Here is a 6,094-nt window from a genome sequence, read left to right as displayed (position 1 = left end):
CAGCTACTAGTCTTTGGTCAGGTTCTGGAGATACGTGGTTTCACAACTATGTCCTTACTGACTATTCCAGTTCTCATGGAGTTTTTAAAAAATCTGTGTTCTTTCCAGAATAAAAATCTGCTTTATTCATGTTTCACGTTACAATCCTAACTAACATGCAAATCCCTCTAACTGGCATAATTTCAACAAGGGCAATTTGGAATTGTAGTGACAGTTAGAGGAACTTTTGATATGAACAAATTTGTTCATTTGAGATGCTCCATAAAACAAGCATTCAATGAATCAAATTTTAAGGTCTCTTACAATCTGTTGGAGCTAAAATTTGAATTGATGCATTTTTTAGGATTTATATAAATTTAGAATAAAAAACAAGGAAATTTTTTTGATTGTTTAACTTTCAATGCTTTACATATTTTGACTCTTCTAAATAAAGCTTTTTTTTTTTTCCCTTCCTAAAACCGCTCTGTAAAAGACTAGCTAGTAAATACTTCTTTTGTAAAAAAAAAAAAAAAAATATTCTAGAGTCCTGGGTGGCTCAATTGGTTGTCAACTCTATTTTTGGCTCAGACCATGATTTCAGGGTTGTGAGATCAAGTCCTCTACTGGGCTCCATGCTGGACAAGGAGCCTGCCTAAGATTCTCTCTCTCTCTGCTCCTGTCCCCACAAAAAAAATATTCCAAACTTCGGTGAATTAAGCTAATAGTCTTGGTCTTTGTTAGAGATAAAGATATATATAAACATATAAACATAATTTAAAGAGTGTTCTAAAAAACGATTTGTGAATATAAGGGTTTATAATGTGGGCTAACAAAAGTTAATTTAATATTTCTGTTAAGTAGTAGGCTCTTTTTTTTTTTTTTAAAGATTTATTTGACATAGAGAGAGAGAGATCACAGGTAGGCAGAGAGGCAGGCACAGAGAGAGGGGGAAGCAGGCTCCCCGCTGAGCAGAGAGCCCGATGCGGGGCTCCATCCCAGGACCCTGAGATCATGACCTGAGCCGAAGGCAGAGGCTTAACCCACTGAGCCACCCAGGTGCCCCAGTAGGCTCTTTTTAAAATGAGAGCTACTAATCTGAGTTTTTACAACAACACTTTATGTTTTCCTAATTTTACCACAGTATAAATAATATTCTACTTTGTATAAGATTAATAATTGTAAGAATTCTTTATATATTTTAGATATTAACCTTTATCAGATATGTGGTTTGTAAATATTTTCTCCCATTACACAGGTTGTCTTTTCATTTTGATGATCATTTCTTTTGCTATGGAGAATCTTTACAGTTTGAAGTAGTCCCACTTGTTTAGTTTTGCTTTTCTTGCTTATGCTTTTGCTGTCAGATCCATGAAATGCTTGCCAAGAACAGTGGGCGCCTGGGCTCAGTGGGTTAAAGCCTCTGCCTTTGGCTCAGGTCATGATCTCAGGGTCCTGGGATGGAGTCCGAATCGGGCTCTCTGCTCAGCAGGGAGCCTGCTTCCCCCCTCTCTCTCTACCTGCCTCTCTCCCTACTTGTGATTTCTCTGTCTCTCTCTCTCTGTCAAGTAAATAAATAAACAAAATCTTGGAGTAAGTAATGAAGTATCATTGAAGATGTACAGTAAGTGCAGAGGGTATGAATGAAATGAATTTTGTGTACCTGACTCATAGTAATTGAAAATACTGAGAGATGGAAGCAATGAAATGTGCTTAAAATTTAACAAAATTGGCTAAATATAATAAATTTATTCACAAGGGGTAAAAAAGGATTTTGACTCCTTTACTGCAAATTGTTAAATCCACGATATGCAAATAAAAAAGGAGTTAAGTAGAATTTGAGCTTTCTCTTTGTTAAATACTAGTTATTCTGTGCCCAAGTAACAGTTTCTTTTTAAAATAAATATATTCTTTTTTTTTTTTCCCAATCTGGATGTTTTTATTCCTTTTTGTTGCCTTACTGCAGTGGCTAGAACCTCTAGTACAATGTTAAATGGGAGGGGTGAGAGGGACATCCTTGTCTTGTTCCTGGTCTCAAAGATAAACCTATCCCTTTCATATTAAGTATGGAGTTAGCTATATAGGTTTTTTTTTTCCCTTTTTTTTCCCCAATTTATTTATTTTCAGAAAAACAGTATTCATTATTTTTTCACCACACCCAGTGCTCCATGCAAGCTGTGCCCTCTATAATACCCACCACCTGGTACCCCAACCTCCCACCCCCCCGCCACTTCAAACCCCTCAGACATATATTCTTAATTCTTTGTACCTTTTTACATATTTATAAATTATCTTTAATAACTATTATTGATTTTTGTAAAAGTTAAAAGTGCCCAATATTATAGTCACTTATTGCTGAGTGCATATGTGCATGTGTGTGTGTATGTTAAAATATTATGTGTACTGTTCCTTGCATAATAAATATTATATCTGGATACCTGTGACTTATGTTTATATCTTTTTCCTCTGACAGTATTTTTATTTTATCTTTCCCAAATTTAGGTCTCAAATTAAAAATAATAAAACTTTTCTTCTATACATAAAATAGCTGTTTTCTAAATGGCCACTGCAAACACAAAGCTATACTACCTTACTTTATTAAGGGATGGGAAATTAAAATAATTAGGTTTATCTGTCATGCTCTAAATTTTCATTAAAAATTAAGCTGAGGCTTTAGATAAGCTGAGAAACATTTCTGGAGCTTCCAACTGCATGCCTAGGAATTTGTTCTGGACACTATCACAATGAGAAAACCAATGGACAGTGGCCACCCAACAGAATAAGAGGTAGCAACTAAAGAAACTGCAGCAGCTCTCATCAGCTCTAGGATACAGTATTTCAATACTGTATGGAAGAAATTCAGTATTTTGTGCTGTTTATTTGGTAGTTCTGATATAATTGTAAATGAAGACCTTCGAGGATATGTCGCAGGAGAGGGGATTATCTTACTAATAACTTGCTGAGTTACTAATAAACAGAAAGCTAAACATACTTTGATAGGAGATATCAGGAGTGTTAGCCTTTTTATTAAAATCGACTTAGGGATGGTTAGAAAAGGACTCTGGCCACAGCCAAAACTCAACATCACCTACAAGATGAAAGAAAAGCAAGCGTATCTCAGTGCTGATGGACCTCACAGATTGCTTAAAACCACCTATGTACTTTATTGAAGAAGATACAAAGTTTATGGTAAACCAACGTGATGGAATTTTAACAGCTTTAGGAGAAGCCATGGGAGCTGAAATTGAAAGTGTTATCTCTGAGAATACTCCATGCAGAACAAAGAAAACTAACGAAGCACATTCAGAATTGTTCAATGATGGCACGGGTGACTCTAAAGAAAATCCCAGCAGGAAGAGAAATGGATTGTGCACAGATAAACATTCACTGCTCAGTAAGAAGCCCAAGGCATAAAAGATTAGCATTTTAAGCAAGATAAATGTCCAGGGATATAGCATATGTGTGGATTGGTCTCTTCCATTAATATCTCTATTATACCGTCAAAAGTAGAGTTTTAATTCTGTTTAGATTTGTAAATAAAGAGGTAAATGAGTAATAAGAATAAACAAAGTGATAATCAAACTGTGGTAAGATTATTAGTTCAATTTATAGGCTGTTCATTTCTGACTTGAGATTTCTGGAAGTACTTAACTTGTTCTACAAACTTAAGCCTCAAATTTAATATGAAGTGACAGTTTTACTTCTCATATTAATGTTTGAAATTAGAGGACAAAGTACAATAGGTACCTTAATTTGGGAGACTGGAGTGCCTTAAAATAGGAATTCTGTAATGGTTTAATGTATGTAAGTATAATCATAGATTGTAATAAAAGATGATATAAATTAAAAAAAATAATGTAAGTCTATTTGGTTCCTTAATTTAGGACAAACAAACAGAACAAACCTTACCAGTCAAAAAGCATCTTAGTCTCTTATTTTTTTAATCATCTACTACTTATCAGTGGTTTGCAAAACTAGACATAGTATCTACCCTTTAAGTCAAGTGTAAATAATAGACACTATTCATATAATCAGATAAGTGTAAAATTGGCATTATGATAAATGCTTTAAAATGTAAATAGCAATAGTCTTAGAAGGCTACATAATTAGAGATATTTGACTTATTTAGGGAAAAAAAAGATACTTGACTTATTTTGAGGAAGTATGTTCAGGGAACTTTGAGGAAATAGCATTTGAACTAGTGTTTCCAGAGAATAGAGAGAAAGTGTTCCAGGTAAGAGAACAGCATTTACAGAGGTCCTATGGGGAGGAAATGTGACACATTCAAATAACTGAAAGTAATTTCAGTTACTGATGGGGACAGTTCTTAAAAAGTAAGAGAGTGCTGGATAGTAGAGATGTAAGTGAGGAGATATGTAGGGTCAAGGTCACATTATGGATTTTATTCCTTTTCACCAAAACAGAGAAGATTCAAGGATTTTAAGTAGGGGTGTTCATAACAAGAAACATAATAATAGTAAAGTTGGATAACATAGGTTGTGTCTTAATGAATGCCAGAGACTGTCTTAAGGGTTTCCTACTTCATCTAAGAACCACTGGGAAGCTCAGATTAGTTCACCAAAACTCACAGAGGCTACGGAATTTTCTTCTTTGAGTCAAGATTTGGGTATGCAAGTCATTTGTGATAACTACTTTTTTAAAAACAGGATTGTATTCCTGGTTCCTGGATCTTCTCATTCCGTAAGTCTACAAATGAGGCCCAGAAATCTGAATTTTGAATAAGCATAATCAATAATCCTGACAGACTGTCCATGGATTATAGTGGGACAAACAACGGGCACCTATTATATAATGCTTCTTATTCCACACACATACCAATAATCTGATCCCTTGGGAAAAGTCTCAGAGTCTACATAGTCTGAACTTTCACTACCAAATTCCTATGTCCTGCCTTCAAAGACTGTAATATACAGAATATAGCTGTTTATAGATCTTCAAAAAATCATGCACATCAAGTTAAAACAATGTCACTAGAATCTTAGCAAATATTATGCAAGAAGATGAAGATAAGTTTCATAAACACATTTCATAAACTGGTAACCTCACCAGTTATAAGATACTCCTATCAGAGGTATTGAGCTTTCTGAACTTTTCCTATGACAGAAAAATACATCTAAGTGCTGAACGAAATCAGAAGAGTGGTTGCCTGACATGGCGGGGGATGGGGGTGGGGGTTGATAAAGAAGTGACATGAACAAACTTTTACAGGTGATGGTAATGTAAATCTTGGAAAGGTTTTAGTTGTACCATATATACCTTTGAACTCACTGAACTTACACTTTAAGATCATACATTTCACTGTATTGAAGTTATATGTTAATGAAACCAATCAATCATCTGATAAATAGAAATACCTGTGACATAATGACCTACTTCATGCCCCATCCTTACAACCCCTCTCAACTCCAGTTGTCCTGGCATTTTCTATTTCTTGACCTTCTCGTGAAGAGGTGCTTAGACACACAGCAATTCTAGAATACTGTGCCTTTATCCATTCTACACAAACTTGTTCACATCAAAACACATCATACCAACTTATATTTTTTGAGTGAGAAAAGCTAACGAAACAACATTGAAATCCTGAGAGGCTGAAACAAATTTTCATGCATTCTTTTTAAAAAAAATTTTTTTGTTTAAATTCAATTTAATTAACATATACTGTATTATTAGTTTCAGAGGTAGAATTTAGTGATTCATCAGTTGCGTTCATTACTTCAAGTGCGCTCCTTAATGCTCATCACCCAGTTACCCCATCCCTCACCCACCTCCCTTCCAGCAACCCTTAGTTTCTTTTCTATGGTTTGAGGTCTCTCATGGTTTTCTTCCCTCTCTGTTTCATCTTATTTTATGTTTCCTTCCCTTCCCCTATGTTCATCTGTTTTGTTTCTTAAATTCCACATATGAGTGAAATCATATGGTATTTGTCTCTCTGACTGACTTATTTTGCTTAGCATAATACCTTCTAGTTTCATCCATGTCATTGCAAATGGTGGGGTTTCATTCTTTTTGATAGCTGAGTAATGTTACATCATATATAGAAACACTTATGAAATAAATTGAAGAAGACACAAAGAAATGGAAAACATTCCATGCTCAT

At 34.7% G+C, this 6,094-nt stretch overlaps 1 pseudogene; it reads left to right on the top strand.

Annotated features, from left to right (window-relative positions):
• Positions 1 to 1,593: 1,593 nt before the first annotated feature.
• Positions 1,594 to 3,390, top strand: LOC122890966 (annotated as a pseudogene).
• The last annotated feature ends 2,704 nt before the right edge of the window (positions 3,391 to 6,094 follow it).

The sequence above is a fragment of the Neovison vison genome, chromosome 12 (assembly GCF_020171115.1).
Source record: "Neovison vison isolate M4711 chromosome 12, ASM_NN_V1, whole genome shotgun sequence".
NCBI classification, from domain to species: Eukaryota; Metazoa; Chordata; class Mammalia; order Carnivora; family Mustelidae; genus Neogale; species Neogale vison.
The sequence above is the reverse complement of the archived record's forward strand: the minus strand, read 5'-3'. Positions and strand labels throughout refer to the sequence as shown.